At 40.8% G+C, this 15087-nt stretch overlaps 1 pseudogene; it reads left to right on the top strand.

The window, feature by feature from the left end:
• The first annotated feature begins 10488 nt into the window (after positions 1-10488).
• On the top strand, positions 10489-14268 carry LOC111176984 (GTPase IMAP family member 7-like; annotated as a pseudogene).
• Positions 14269-15087: the final 819 nt, after the last annotated feature.

The raw sequence follows: 15087 nt of genomic DNA, 5'->3' as shown, positions 1-15087 counted from the left end.
ATGCCGCAACTAAGATCCTGAGCGCCGCAACTAGGATCCTGATGCAGCAGCACCCCCCAAAAAATAAGGAAAATAAATAACTAAATATTTTTAAAATATACTATGCTGCACAAAACCTTAAAATTGAAAACAAAAAGAAGAAAGTGACTCATGAACACACACAAGATCATAGATCAGAAAACGCAAGTGTATGCAACACACCTGGAAGGAACGCTATCGTGAAAATGTCAGTACATTCTTCCTAGGTGTACTGATGCATCTAATTCAATGCCGATTTTTTTAAAGGTCCTTGTAATTTTCTTTTTTTATACTGGTTAGGGAAGTTGGTTCTAAAGTACAGATGAAAATACACCTGTAAGTATAGCCAGCTTCCAGAAGGACTAAAACAATCTCATACGATGGAGTCACCGGGAAATGCCCCGAGCCCTACGTTCCACAACCTGGGTGCCCCCGATGCTAAGCCAGGACCTCTTCTCCCCAATTCTTCCCCGCTTGCCACCCAACTCAGAGAGGAAGATTACACTGTGCGCTTCGATGGGAATCACTGGCTGAGTTCACCAGGAGCGGATTCTGAGATGAAAATGTGCAGGCGTGAAATTCATTCAGGAGCGCTTTTGGGATCAAAACCTGTGGGAGAGTGAAGGAAGAAGGACTGGGCAGAAGGAGACACTGGGCTGCGATGAGTCACAGCAGAGGCCTCGGTCAACCTTACCAGGAGCTGGAGCTACGATGGCGGCACAGAGCTGTCCCAAACTGGGGCCTTTATACCTCTACATCGACCAGTCAGGAGATGTGACTGCCCTGGGATGGCGGGACGATCTTGCAGGAGCTGAATCTCTTCAGCTGACAGTAACCCTGAGGGAATGCCTCAAGGTTATGGGGAGGGGGTCAGCGGTGAGTTACCCTCCATCAACACTCCTATCAGCTGGGAGGCTGGGGGCTCCAGTCCTGAAATGGCGGTGGGGGTGGATCTCAGTAGCAGACCAGAGCATATACTAATACTGAGGAGCAAAATTTGGGCCATCTCACCATCACCAAAATGTCTACAAGTAACAAATGCTGGAGAGGGTGTGGAGAAAAGGGAACCCTCCTACATTGTTCATGGTAATCTAAATTGGTGCAGCCACTATGGAAAACAATATGGAGTTTCCATAGAAAACTAAAACTGGGGTTACCATATGATTCTGCAATCCCACTCTTGGGCATATATCTGGAAAAGACAAAAACTCTAATTTGAAAAGATTCATGCACCCCAATGTTTATAACAGCACGATTTACAATAACCAAGACATGGAAGCAACCTAAATGTTCACCAACAGATGAATGATAAAGACGATGTGGTATATATATATATATATATATATATATATATATATATATATACAGTGGAATATTACTCAACCATACAAAAGAATGAAATAATGCCATTTGCAGCAGCGTGGATGGATCTAGAGATTATCATACTAAGTGAAGTAAGTCACAGAAAGACAAATATTATGTGATACCAATTACATGTGGAATCTAAAATACAATTGAACTTATTTACAAAATGGATATAGACTCACAGGCAAAGAAAACAGAGTTACCAGAGGGGATGGGGGGAGGGATAAATTAGGAGTTTGGGATTAGTAGGTGCAAACTACTACATATAAAATAGATAAACAACAAGGACCTACTGTATAGCACAGGGAACTCTATCCAGTATCTTATAACAACCTGTAATGGAAAAGAATCTGAAAATCTGATATATACATCAATTTGGTATGCACCTGAAACTAACACAACATTGTAAATCAGCTGTGGTTGTAGTTGTGTTTTTAAAAACTGGGGCCGTTTCACAGGGTTTTCTGGAGCCAACACTAAAATCCAAAGCAATGACTAAGATTCTGGGAATCTCAGTAGCACAGCAGGTGCATGGAGGTAAAGGTTTCAGCTAGGCAACCCTGAAGCACCAATCAAATTACCAGGCAACACTTTCTTATTCTGTTTAAATACAAAATGTTGTCTTCATCGGCTGCACCCAATCCAAGCTTCTGTGGTCAGAGATTTCAGAAGGAGCAAACACACTTTTCTTTAACTGAAAGCAAATACCAGTTCAGATAGTTTTCTTGGAGAGAACTTGAGATCTCATCAATTTTGCAAGAGAATGTGACTGGCCAAGAAGAGGGCCGATGGAGCTTGTGAGTGGGCTGAGGGGAGAGAGGGGCGAGAGGAAAGAGCAATAGATAGGGGGCCTGAGTGAGAGTGGAAGGGTTGTAGGAGCAGAAGCTCAGAGATTTATTTGTGTGATGTCCATACATATCATATTTAATAGGACAGACCTTTTTTTTTTCTATGCTTACAAAAGTTTTAGTTGTTATAAGAATTCTTTATGATATAATGTTAGGTATAAAAATCAGGATATAAAATCGTTAATATATTACCGTTGAAAAAACAAGGCACACAAAAAAAGGAAAGATGTTCATATTAAATAGCCTCTAATTTGGGAGTGGAACTATATATAATTTTTATTCTCTTCTCAAACTGCTCTCTATTTTACTGAGTTTTCAACAATGTGCCCCGATTTTAATGACAAACATTTATTGCAAAATGTAGACAAAAGGTTAGTGTTTTTATAAAATTTAGCACTTAAAAGTTTTTTTCTGGCATGATATATGGAAAATTCTGACTCTGAAGCAAAGGTGCCCAAACTACCCTCCAAGGGCTATATAGAGCCTGCTGCCTGTTTGTAAATAAAGATTCAGTGTAACATAGCTACCTCACCCATCTACTAGTTTACAATGATCTGGGGCTGCTTTTGTGTTCCAACACGAGAGCTGAGTGATTGTGACTGCAAAGTCTAAAATATTTACTGCTGGTAAAAATATTTACATATTCCCACTTCACATGGTAATATATATATATATATATATATATATATATTGAGGTGCATGAGCTGCTTGTATATTTTGGAGATTAATCCTTTGTCAGTTTCTTTGTTTGCAAATATTTTCTCCCATTCTGAGGGTTGTCTTTTCATCTTATTTATGGTTTACTTTGCTGGGCAAAAGCTTTTAATTAGGGCCCATTTATTTATTTTTGTTTTTATTTTCTTTACTCTAGGAGCTGGGTCAAAAAGGATCTTACTGCGACTTATGTCAAAGAGTGCTCTGCGTACGTTTTCTTCTAAGAGTTTTATAGTGTCTGGCCTTACATTTAGGTCTTTAATCCATTTTGAGTTGATTTTTGTATATGGTGTTAAGAAGTGTTCTAATTTCATTCTTTTACATGTAGCTGTCCAGTTTTCCCAGCACCACTTATTGAAGAGGGTGTCTTTTCTCCAGCATCTATTCTTGCCTCCTTTGTCAAAGATAAGGTGACCATAGGTGCATGGGTATATCTCTGGGCTTTCTATCCTGTTTCATTGACCTATATTTCTGTTTCTGTGCCAGTACCATACTGTCTTGATTACTGTAGCTTTGTAGTATTGTCTGAAGTCAGGGACCCTGATTCCTCCAGCTCCGTTTTTCTTTCTCAAGGTTGCTTTGGCTATTCAGGGTCTTTTGTGTTTCCATACAAATTGTAAATTTTTTTGTTCTAGTTCTTTGGAAAATGCCATTGGTAATTTGATAGGGACTTCACTGAATCTGTAGATTGTGTTGGGTAGTATAGTTGTTTTCAGAATGTTGATTCTTCCAATCCAAGAACATGGGATATCTCTCCATCTGTTTGTGTCGTCTTTGATTTCTTTCATCAGTGTCTTATAGTTTTCTGCACATGTGTCTTTTGCCTCCTTAGGTAGGTGTATTCTCTTAGGTATTTTATTCTTTCTGTTGCAATAGTAAATGGGATTATTTCCTTGATTTCTATTTCTGTTCTTTCATTGTTAGCGTATAGGAATCTTTGTTCTACCATCTCCTCTTGGGAGTTTGTTTTTGAGTTTGTGTTCTTATGATAGTGTTTCATAGTGTAAAGCACTTGTGGGAATGTTCTCTACTTTGGGTTACCTTCTACTGTGATTGGATTCCATTTTATGTGTCATATACATGTATGCATGTGTACGTGTGTATAGATGCACACACACATTTTGACTAACTTCTTCCTTTTTCATTTTTTCAGTGGTATTTGCCCAGTTGATGCATTGGGTTTTTGGGGTTTTTTTTTTTTCATCTTGATAACTTTCTCTTTTCTATTATATAGTATTGTGATCTGTTGGCCTCTTGGTCCTATGGTTCTATAGCCATTGCTGTAACTACTACATCATGGTTTTAGATATTTTTAATTTTATTTTTTTACGATAAGAACATTTAAGGTGAAATCTAACCATAAAAAGGTCTAGAGGTGTCTCAAAAAGTTAAACATAAACATACTATATGATCCAGCAATTCTACTTCTGGGCATTGATCCAAAAAGTTGAAATCAGGATCTTGAAGCAATTTTAGCATTTCCATGTTTATTGCACCGCTCTTCCCAATAGCCAAGGTGTGGAAACAACCTGAATGTCCATCAACAGATGAGTGCATAAAACATTGTGGTACTATATACAGTGGAATATTATTCAGCCTTAGAAAAGAGGGAAGTCATGTGCCATATGAGACAATATGGATGAAATGTGAGGACATTATGCTAAGTGGAGTGAGCCAGTCACAGAAAGACAAATACTGTATAATTCCGTGTATATACAAAATAGTCAAAGTCATAGACTCAGTGAGTGGAATGGTGGTTGCCAGAGGCTGGGGGATGGGTAATGTATTGCACACTTACAAGTTTGTTAGGAGGGGCTGACCTTGTCTTAATAGTGCACTTTTTCAGGCTCACAGACTTTGAGAACAAACTTATGGTTACTGTGGGGAAGGGTGGGGGAAAGGGATATTCAGGGAGTTTGGGATCAACATGTCCACACTGCTATATTTAAAATGGATAACCAACAAGGACCTACTGTATACCATAGGGAACTCTGTTCAATGTTCTGTGGCAGCCTGGATGGGAGGGAAGTTTGGAGGAGAATGGATACGTGTGTATGGATGGCTGAGTCCCTTTACTGTGCACCTGAAACTATCGCAACATTGGTAATCGGCTATACTCCAATATAAAATAAAAAGTTAAAAAAAATAGTGCACTTTTTAGTCGGTGGCTGTTGTGATAGTTTTACCTGGAAACCTGTCGTTTTCCTTTAATAGGTAGTTAGTGTTCCCAAGGCAGACCTTCAGACCTGGAAGGCAATTTAGAGAGCATTCCATTAAATCTACTCTAACTCCCTTTACTCACTGAAAAAGAATCAAATTCCGGAGTACTGGTGACTCTCCAAAAGATTCAAATTCCAGAGAACTGGTGGCTTTCCAAGGCTCGTAGAGGTGGACAAGGAAAGATTAGAACCTTGCCCACTGAACTCTCATCTGGATTCATCCAACACTTCACAAGAAGGAGGCTGTGTCCCTCCAGGTGCAAGGTATGGGGTGCAGGAGGGGCGCTATAGGGAGACGATTAGCTACTCTGAAGAAAGAATATAACCTGTAAATCCAGCTGAAACTCTAAGTTGCAATGTGTCTCTCAGTCACTCAGTTATGTTTCTTTCCCGGGTTTTCCTATATTTCAATGCACTTTGTAGCACTACCTTTTTATTGAGTGGCTGCCATGCTCTAGGCAACGTAAGAGATCTTTATAGAGATTTCTATCCTACGAAAGCCTCATGGCAACCCTGCAAGATTGGCTTTATTGTCCCTTTTCATAGCAGAAAGAACTGAACCTCAGGGAGCTGAAGGAATTTTCTAGAAGTGGTGGATCTGGACTCACAGTTTAAGTTGGTTCTTTTCTGAAGCACATGCCTTTTTCACTTTGTAGCCTTTCTTTCACCTGGAGGTCCTCTAGATCTTCCAAGAACCACTGGAGAAACATTTTTAGATATTTTTTTTCCCCCTGACTATGACTCCCACCTTTGGCTCCCCAAGGTGGAAGAGAGAGAAAAACGATCTGTGAAATGTGAACCCTCCTCCTTGCCTTCCCTAATGACAGGCTTGCTAACAGTTTACCATTTGGGAAAGAGTGTGGACTATTTTCCCCTGATCCGCCTCTGACCTGATGTAAAGTGTAGAATGATGGGTCCGAGAAGGAACAAGAAGAGGCTGTAGTGTGCAGTGGTTAAGAGTGAGCATGGTAGTCAGACAGCCTTTGACTCAAATTCCTGTTCAGCCCAGTACCTTTTAGCACCATGACCTTGGGCAAGTTTCTCAGTACTTTTGAACCAGTTTCCTTACCTACAACATTAGAATAATAATACTACCTTCACCCTAGAGTATTTATAAGGAGTAAATATTCCTATGAAACATGCATATCAGAGTGTCTGGAATATAGTATATACTCAGTAGTGGTTGCAAAGGCATACATACATCTTAAACCTTTTGCTATAGAACATTTCAGACATTTACAGAAGAATAGTATAATAAACATCCATATATCCATCACCAAGTTTTGACAAATATCAACTCCTGACCATTCATGTTTCCCGTATATCCCAACCTACTTCCCATCCCAACCCTGGATTATTTTGAAGCAAATACTAGACATTGTCTCATTTTACCTGTAAATATTTTAGTATGCATATCTAAAACAGAAAGATGATTTTTTAAAAACATAACCACAGTGTCAAAGGTACTATAAATCTTGAATTTTATCAAATATCCTCTCATTAGAGTTTAGATTTCAAGGATTATCTCATAATTTATTTACAGTTTAGTTTGTTTGAATCAGGATGGAAAAAGAAAAAAAAAAAGGTCCTATAAGATGATCCCAGGTCATTTCATGCCTTTCCTGCCTCAGACTTTGAATCAGTCATTTCTCCAAGAATCCCTGGTTTCTTTGAGTAGAAACTGGTCCTGAAGACTATAATCTGGTTGGTCTAATTAGCCCATTACAGGCATTCTTCATTTCTGTTACATCGCTTTTTGTTTGTTTGTTTGTTTTGTTTTGTTTTGTTTTTGTAGTACGCGGGCCTCTCACTGTTGTGGCCTCTCCCGTTGCGGGCCTCTCACTGTTGTGGCCTCTCCCGTTGCGGAGCACAGGCTCCGGACGCGCAGGCTCAGCGGCCATGGCTCACGGGCCCAGCTGCCCCGCAGCATGTGGGATCTTCCCGGACCGGGGCACGAACCCGTGTCCCCTGCATCTGCAGGTAGACCCTCAACCACTGCGCCACCAGGGAAGCCCTGTTACATCGCTTTTGATCTCAAGCATTTACTTTTGGTTCTTTCTTAGGATTTCCATGTCTCTGCTTACATGGCTCATCTGTTCTTACATTAGAGTCCATGCATATTCATCTTAGTTGTTTTAAATTCCTGGTTTAATAATACCAAGATTTCTGTGTGGACAAAACAATCTTGCCTGCCATTTCTATAAACATGAATGTTGCCCATCAAGCCATCAGCATTGCAGCCCTTGGACAGTGGGCCCTGAGGGGAATTCAGAACAGAGGAAAGCAGGATACTTGCCCTAGATAGCTAAGATGCATATCAAAGGAATAGTTTCAGTGAGCCCAGACTCTTGCATCTTCCCAGACATAGAATAGCACTACATCACTAACTTGAGATGTCTGGTTTTTGTGTGACTAGCAATAACCTTTTGATGTTTGACTACATATTTGTTTTGTTTTCAACAAAAACTCCTATATCTCCAGGCTCCTCCACTACCTCTTTGGAACAGTCCCTCAGAACTATCTGAGAGGCTGTCTCCCCAGCTATAGTCCTCAGTAATTCCTCAAACGAAACAGAATTCTCAACGTTTAGGCTGTGCATCTTTGTTCCGTCGACACCTACCACGTCTGGCTCTGATGCTTGCTCTGTCTCTTCAAATTATGTTTTTTGCTCTTCAGTACACCTTGTAATTTTTCTTCTGAGCTGGACATGAAAAGAACTGCTGTAAAGAAGCCTTTAGTAATGGGGTGACGGGGTGGGGGAGGAGAAGTATTCTATAGTCCTATGATTATATCTCAGTTCTAGTGAGACTTTGCCTCTGGACTGTGGACCTCACAAGTGTTTTTCAGTTTTTTTCTCCCCACTTAGGTGGGACAGTAGGGTTCCAGTGGTCTGGAGGTGGGTATTTCCCTTTTCCTACATGAAAGGCTTAGCACTGACTGTAGTTGTAGAGTTTTCTTCCTCCAGGTTAGCTAGGCTCTGATAAAACCCCTGCAGGTTAGGCTCTGGTTAACTGGTTTCCCCTGAAGGCAGGCCTTGTTGAGAAGAACAAGATGCTCTGCTCTATTTCAAAATGGTTCCTTTGCCCCTCCCCCTGCAGGAAGCCACAGGGGATTTTTCCCCCCGATATTTACTGTGAGAACCTGGTGGAGCTCTTAGAAGTGAAACTCACAAAAGTGTGGTGACGCCCCCCATGACTGGGTCCCCGTGGAGTTTTAACTCCAGGCTGACCATCGAGTAATTCGTCAATCACAGTTCAGGGCTTCCTGCCCAGCACTGCTGCCCATGGTGAGTCTGGGCTCTGCAAAGCCAGGACTCCCTGCATTTGCCTGTCTGTTCTCCAGTCTTGGGGGCAGCAGTTTGCTCTGTGTCCTCAAAGGACGTCTTAAGGATTTAAGAAGAGTTGCTTTTTCAGTCTGTTCAACTTTTCACTTATTCTTAGGATGGAGTAGTGACTTCCAAGCTCCTGACATGTAACTGGAATCTGGAAGTCATATTTATCAATTGGATTCCATATTGCATCTCTAGTTTGTTGTTGTTTAAAACCACAGAGAATTGGGGCTTCCCTGGTGGCGCAGTGGTTAAGAATCCGCCTGCCAATGCAGGAGACACAGGTTCGAGCCCTGGTCTGGGAAGATCCCACATGCCGTGGAGCAACTAAGCCCATGAGCCACAATTACTGAAGCCCGTCCACCCTAGAGCCTGTGCTCCGCAACAGGAGAGGCCGCCACGATGAGAGGCCTGCGCACCACAGCGAAGAGTAGCCCCCGCTCGCCGCAACTAGAGAGAGCCCACACGCAGCAACGAAGACCCAATGCAACCAAAAAGAAATAAACAAAATAAAATAAATTTTAAAAAAAACCTACAAAGAATTAACTTATCTTCCTGGTAATTGTGAAATCGCTGAGTAATGAAAACATAATAAGGAACCAAATATATTAGTCCAGTGACAAAGCTTGAAGTGAAAAGAGAAAATGGTTACAAATTAACCTGTACTTGGAGTCCTAAGGTCTTATTACTCCCTTCTAATGCAATACATTAAAAATAATTCTAAGTTGCACTCAATATATTGGATACGCAGGTACAACTCTTATCATTTTTGATAATGATTTAATTTGCCTTAGTTAATTATTTCTAGCTGATAAATATGATCACTGAAAAACCTGATTGCTATGAACGTGTTTACAGAGCAGATACGCATCTGTATTTTGAGTTCAATTTAGAAAAGTTTTCCTCACTCTCGGGTTTTGAAAGAATTTTTCTGTTTTCTTCTAATAGTTCATAGTTTAATATTTTAACAAATATCTGATGCATTTGGAATACTTCTTGGGTTGGTATGAGGAAGGAATCCAATTTTAACACTTTTTCAAAAGAGTATTCAGTTATTTCAATACTGCTCATTATAAAGTCCATCTGCTCTCCCCTGATATGGGATGTTGCCTTTGTTACATACTAAATTTCCCTATGCCAATGAGTGTTTCTCTAGATTTTCTGATTTTCCCACTGGTCTTTCTATTCATGCACCAATACTCTAAGGGGCTTTACAATATTGTGTACTATCTGGCCTTCCCTGTTGTTCTTTTTCTAATTCTCATTCCTATAATTACTTCTTCTCTTTGCATTGATTGATTTCTCAAATACCATGAGAAAGTGAGTTGAAGATGGTTTTAGTTTTAGTGAAAAAGTATTTCCCCACTGTAAGTTGCTGGCTTTCAGGATGAGTAGAGAAATAGATAAGAAAGTATGTGTCAATTCATATTTTACAGAATGTTTTTACTGAGAATGGCTATTGGTGAGTTATGTTAATAATTTTCCTCTTAATGAACATCCTCCCTCTCTCTAGTTTCCTAGAGTAAATCCCACTTGGTTATACTGTAACCCTTTTAAAAATGTTTCAGATTCTGTTTTTGCTAATATTTTTTTAGGATTTTGTATTGATATTCATAAATGTGATTCATCTGTAGTTTTTGGTAGAATCTTTGTGAGATTGCAGCTCAAAGTTACATTTACTTAGAAAGAATTTGAAGGTTTACCTTACTTCCCTATATTCTGGGATAATTTAAGTAAAATTGGGATTCTCTGATTGCTGCAGGTTTAATAGAATTCTGCTGTGAAGCCACCTGGGACTTGATAATGTTTTGCGGGGAGCACTTCGACTGCTTTCTCTGTCTATTCTTCCATGATCACTGGTCTACTTCAACTTTATGTCTCTAACGGAGTCAATATTTATAAGCTCTATTTACCTACAATAGATGTTCGTAATTTAAAATTTAAGACATTAGCCAATCTATTTTCTCAGCCGATGCAGGATTATCGTCTAAAATATCAAGCCAGATAACCATCAACCCACTTGAAACACTTTATGTTACTATAGATCATAAGGGACCCATTATTGTTTGTAAATATTAGAGTATTTTTAGAAGAAGAACATCAAATTTATCTTCCATTCTCTGTGCAGTGTAAGAAAATCAGATTAATTTAGCTCTGTGTGGCATACACAAATTTCAGGACAGTTTTCACATGTCTCACCAAAGTGTTGTTTTCCTTCCGTGCCGAGAGTCCCTGCAGTGGGACTGTTTTGCTGTCTCATCCATCCACACTTTCTTTCTGTTTGTGTCCAGGTTGTTAGTGCTTTTTTTAAAAAAATATTTATTTATTTATTTGTTTTATTTTTGGCTGCATCGGGCCTTCCTTGTGGCGCAAGGGATCTTTGCTGCGGCATGCGGACTTCTCTCTAGTTGTGGAGAGCACATGGGATCAGTAGTTGTGGCACGCAGGCTTAGTTGCCCCTCGGCATGTGGGATCTTAGTTCCCAGACGGGGATCGAACCTGTGTCCCCTGCATTGGAAGGCGGATTCTTAACAACTGGACCACCAGGGAAGTCCCTGTTAGTGCTTTTTAATGAGCATTCTTGCATAGGATAGGGTGCTAACGGCTTCCACTGGGATTCCTCAGATTTGATATCTTAAACAAACTTGGACCTGCTCTACAACAAAATGTATATTATTTTGTTAAATGGAAAAAAACAGTTTAAAAACAACCCAGATTTTACCATGGCAAATGCTGCTTTCATCACAGCAACACAAGAGGGAAATGCGATGGGAATTAGAATAGTAAGTAGAAGATATCAGGGAGAGTATCCTACGTAAAATACAAGTTCACCTGATCTAGAAAAGTTGGAATGATTTATATGTACAGGAGAGTAAGAAATAAGGAAGGGTTGGGAATGGTTTCAGCTTTATCTAAATACATTTTTTCGTTCCTTTGTGATCCGTAGCTGAGTTGCCTACAATCCACAGCCTCTGATGTGGACATGGCTGATGCCCAGGACAATGCTCTGAGGATCCTGCTTGTCGGGAAGACGGGAAGTGGGAAAAGTGTGACGGCAAACACCATCTTCGGGGGAAAAAGTGTTCGACTCTAGGATTTCTGCCAAAGCTGTTACCAAAACTTGTCAGGAAGCATCCGGGAAATGGAAAGGGAGAGACCTTCTCGGTGTTGACACCCCAGGGCTCTTCGACACCAAGGAGAGCCTGAGCACCAGCTGCATGGAAATCAGCCGCTGTGTCCTCGCCTCCTGCCCCGGGCCTCACGCCAGCGCCTTGGTCGTGCAGCTGGGCCGCTTCACGGAGGAAGAGCAGAAAACCATGACGTTGATCAAGGCTGTGTTTGGGGAACCAGCCATGAAGCACATGATCATCTTGTTCACTCGCAAAGAGGAACTGGAGGACCACAGCCTAAGCGACTTTGTGCGGGGTGCGGACATACGTTTGCGAAGCATCCTCGAGGAGTGTGGAGACAGCTGCTGTACCTTCAGTAACAGGAGTACAGACCGGGCTGAGAAGGAAGCTCAGGTGCGGGAGCTGGTGGAGCTGATAGAGAAGATGGTGCAGAACAACCAGGGGGCTTACTTTTCTGACGCCATATACAAGGACACAGAGGAAAAGCTGAGAAAGCGGGAGGAAGTCTTGAAGAAAATCTACACTGATCAGAAATAGAAATCCAAAAAGTGGAAGAGGAATGTGCTCAGGCATGCAGGAAAAAGAGAGAGAAATTAAATTACTAAAGATGGAATACGAAGAAAAAGTAAGAAATGTTAGGGAGGAGGCCCAAAACAATACTTTTAGCCATAAACATGATGGAGATATGAATTTGCTTTTAAAAGTATTTCATTTGTTCAGGAAGTAGCTATTTTTTCACAATTTACTATGGTTAGTGAAGCATCTCTCCAGCTCACTCCCAAGCACTCTCCATGCCTGCCCCTCCCCACAAACACCAAGAAATTTAAGAAATTACAAAATTGCTAAGTTTGAGCCCTTGTTCAGTGGGCATGGTTTTAAGACTCAAATGGAAGGAATTTGAAGGCCGAAATGCATCCTGTATTGAGTGTTGATACTACCTGTGAAGCACATTACACGGGCCCCTTGTGAGCATTTCGTAACGGTCAGTAAATTATCCAGTTACCCCAGCGGCATTGTTCTCTGGTTTCCGAGAGACGAGTTGATAAATGTTTGTTGTTTCAAGCCACTAAGTTTTGGGGTAATTTGTTACACAGCAGTGGATAACTATTACAAGATGTATGTTTGTTTATGCATATATAGAAAATATGTCTTTAAATACTGGCCACTGCACTTGCCGCTGGGGAAAGAATTTCAGATTCTGGGGATCAGAGTGGGAGGAGACTTACTTTTTACTATAGATCCTTTGATCTATTTCAGTATATTGTTCATTCAACAAATGAACAAAGAGACAAATAATAACATTTGTAATATCCTCCAATAAACAATAATTCCAAAGGCCCATTTCAAAAAACAATTGCCCAAGTCTCCTATTTTTCTCCGCTTTCCTTTTCTAGGTGCCAACTTAAAATTCTCCTGCCTATAAATTCAAATAGCTCTGTGTCAGAAATGTTCCAGTTCCCCCTGCAGATCCACTCTCTTCCCTTTTCGGTCCTTCTTTGGCCGGGGACCACATCACTGGGCTCCACTGTTCTCTGTCTGTCTCTCAGGCCCCACCAGTGGGGCGGCCAGCAGAGGATCTGTGGGAGCTAGAGAACTAGATGAGGGAATTTGTCTCCTGGATCCCTCTCTACCTGGTCCGATCTGAGCAGCTGCCACCTCCATCCCAAGGTCCAGCCACAGGCATCAGGGGCTCTCAGATCTGACCAGTAAAATATACCTGTGTAGGATGTGTTGTCACGCCAAGCCTGTGGTGTGCCTGCAGTAAAACTTTTGACTGTTTTCTGGGGTCACAGCTTGACCTGGGAATGAATTTTAGGTTTCAAAAATGCCCCAGTCTGGTGATTAGGGTCAATGGTAAAGCTGTAAGAGGTAGCCATAAAATAAACAGACTAATTCTCTTTTGGCCTCCCTCACTCTAAGGTGCGTGCTACCAGAAGAGTTCCAGATGTATTGTGAGAAGGGGAAAGAGGGTTAGATCGCATGCCTTAGCTCAAAGGGGGCAGATTTGAGTGTTGGTAATAATCTGACAAAACAACACAAAACCTTGTTAAAATAAAGTAATTGTTGAATATGGATGCATAGTCTCTGGTATGTTTCTTAACACATTGGTCTTGTTTACAGCGGCCTATATTCCTAAAACATTTTAAAGGAATCAAATATTTAAAGGATACAGTTTGGGAAATAGCAAGAAAGTATTTCTTCCCATGGGATTAATAATGTCATTATTTTCTTTCTTTTTTTAATTAATTAATTAATTTATTTATGGCTGTGTTGGGTCTTCGTTTCTGTGCAAGGGCTATCTCTAGTTGTGGCAAGCGGGGTCCACTCTTCATCGCCATGCACGGGCCTCCCACTATCGCTGCCTCTCTTGTTCTCTGTGGAGCACAGGCTCCAGGCACGCAGGCTCAGTAATTGTGGCTCACAGGCCCAGTTGCTCCGCGGCATGTGGGATCTTCCCAGACCAGGGCTGGAACCCGTGTCCCCTGCATTGGCAGGCAGATTCTCAACCACTGCGCCACCAGGGAAGCCCACCATTATTTTCTTTGTTACCTGAAATTCTATAGTTTATTTATCTATCTTTTTTTATTATCCATTCATCTATATTTTCAAATTTATTGGCATAAATTTATTCATGGAATTCTCTTAAAATTTTTAAAATCTCCTTTGAATATATAGTTACAATCTTTTTTTTAATGCTTAGTATTTTTATTGTGTTCACGCTTTTTTTGATTTTGATCCATATTAGCAGAACTTTATTAGTCATTCAAAGAATCAGCTTTAGTTTTTAAATTTTGATATGCTCATTTGTGCTCTTTTATATTTCAATAATTCCTGTTCCTTTCTTTATTATCTCCTTTCTTCTGTGTTCTTTGGTTTTACTCTGCTCTCCTTTTTAATTCTTTTGCTTTTTATTTTCAAGTATACATATTTAAGATTATGAATTTCCCTCTAAATACTGCTGTAGCTTAGTCCAAAAGTTTTGATTGTTTCATTGTTATTCAGTTCTCAAAATAGTTTCATTCATTAGGGGAATTACAAACTACTCTGCTCTGATTTCTGATAAAACATGAATTCCTTGAATTCAGATGTACCTTTAAAATTTCAGTGAGAAGTTTATAAATTAGAAGAAGACCTAGATGTAGTTCAAGGATATACACAGTGTGGGAAGGGGTGGAGGCCCTGGTTTATTCACACAACACTGACTTGAACTTCACAGCTGTTCTAACCGGGGTGCTTTCCCTTCAGCCCCTCCTGCAGGGCCAGGGCAGGGTGATGTGCAGAAAGGAAGGGAAGGGGGATTCAAGTCTGAGATTCTCAGAGCTGCCAGCAGGGCCCTGCTCCCTGAAGAACTCTCAGCTACCTTTTCACCTCACCCGCCCGTCCGCTGTAACACAGGCCAGCTTCCTGCTGTTCTCCTCCCCTAGCCCTTGAGATCGGTTCCATGCATTCTGGGTCCTTACATG

Source organism: Delphinapterus leucas, chromosome 9 (genome assembly GCF_059928025.1).
Source record: "Delphinapterus leucas isolate spDelLeu-1000000601 "Yukka" chromosome 9, BTC_Dleu_Yukka2, whole genome shotgun sequence".
NCBI classification, from domain to species: domain Eukaryota; kingdom Metazoa; phylum Chordata; class Mammalia; order Artiodactyla; family Monodontidae; genus Delphinapterus; species Delphinapterus leucas.
Note: the sequence above shows the minus strand (reverse complement) of the source record. Positions and strands in the feature narration are given on the sequence as shown.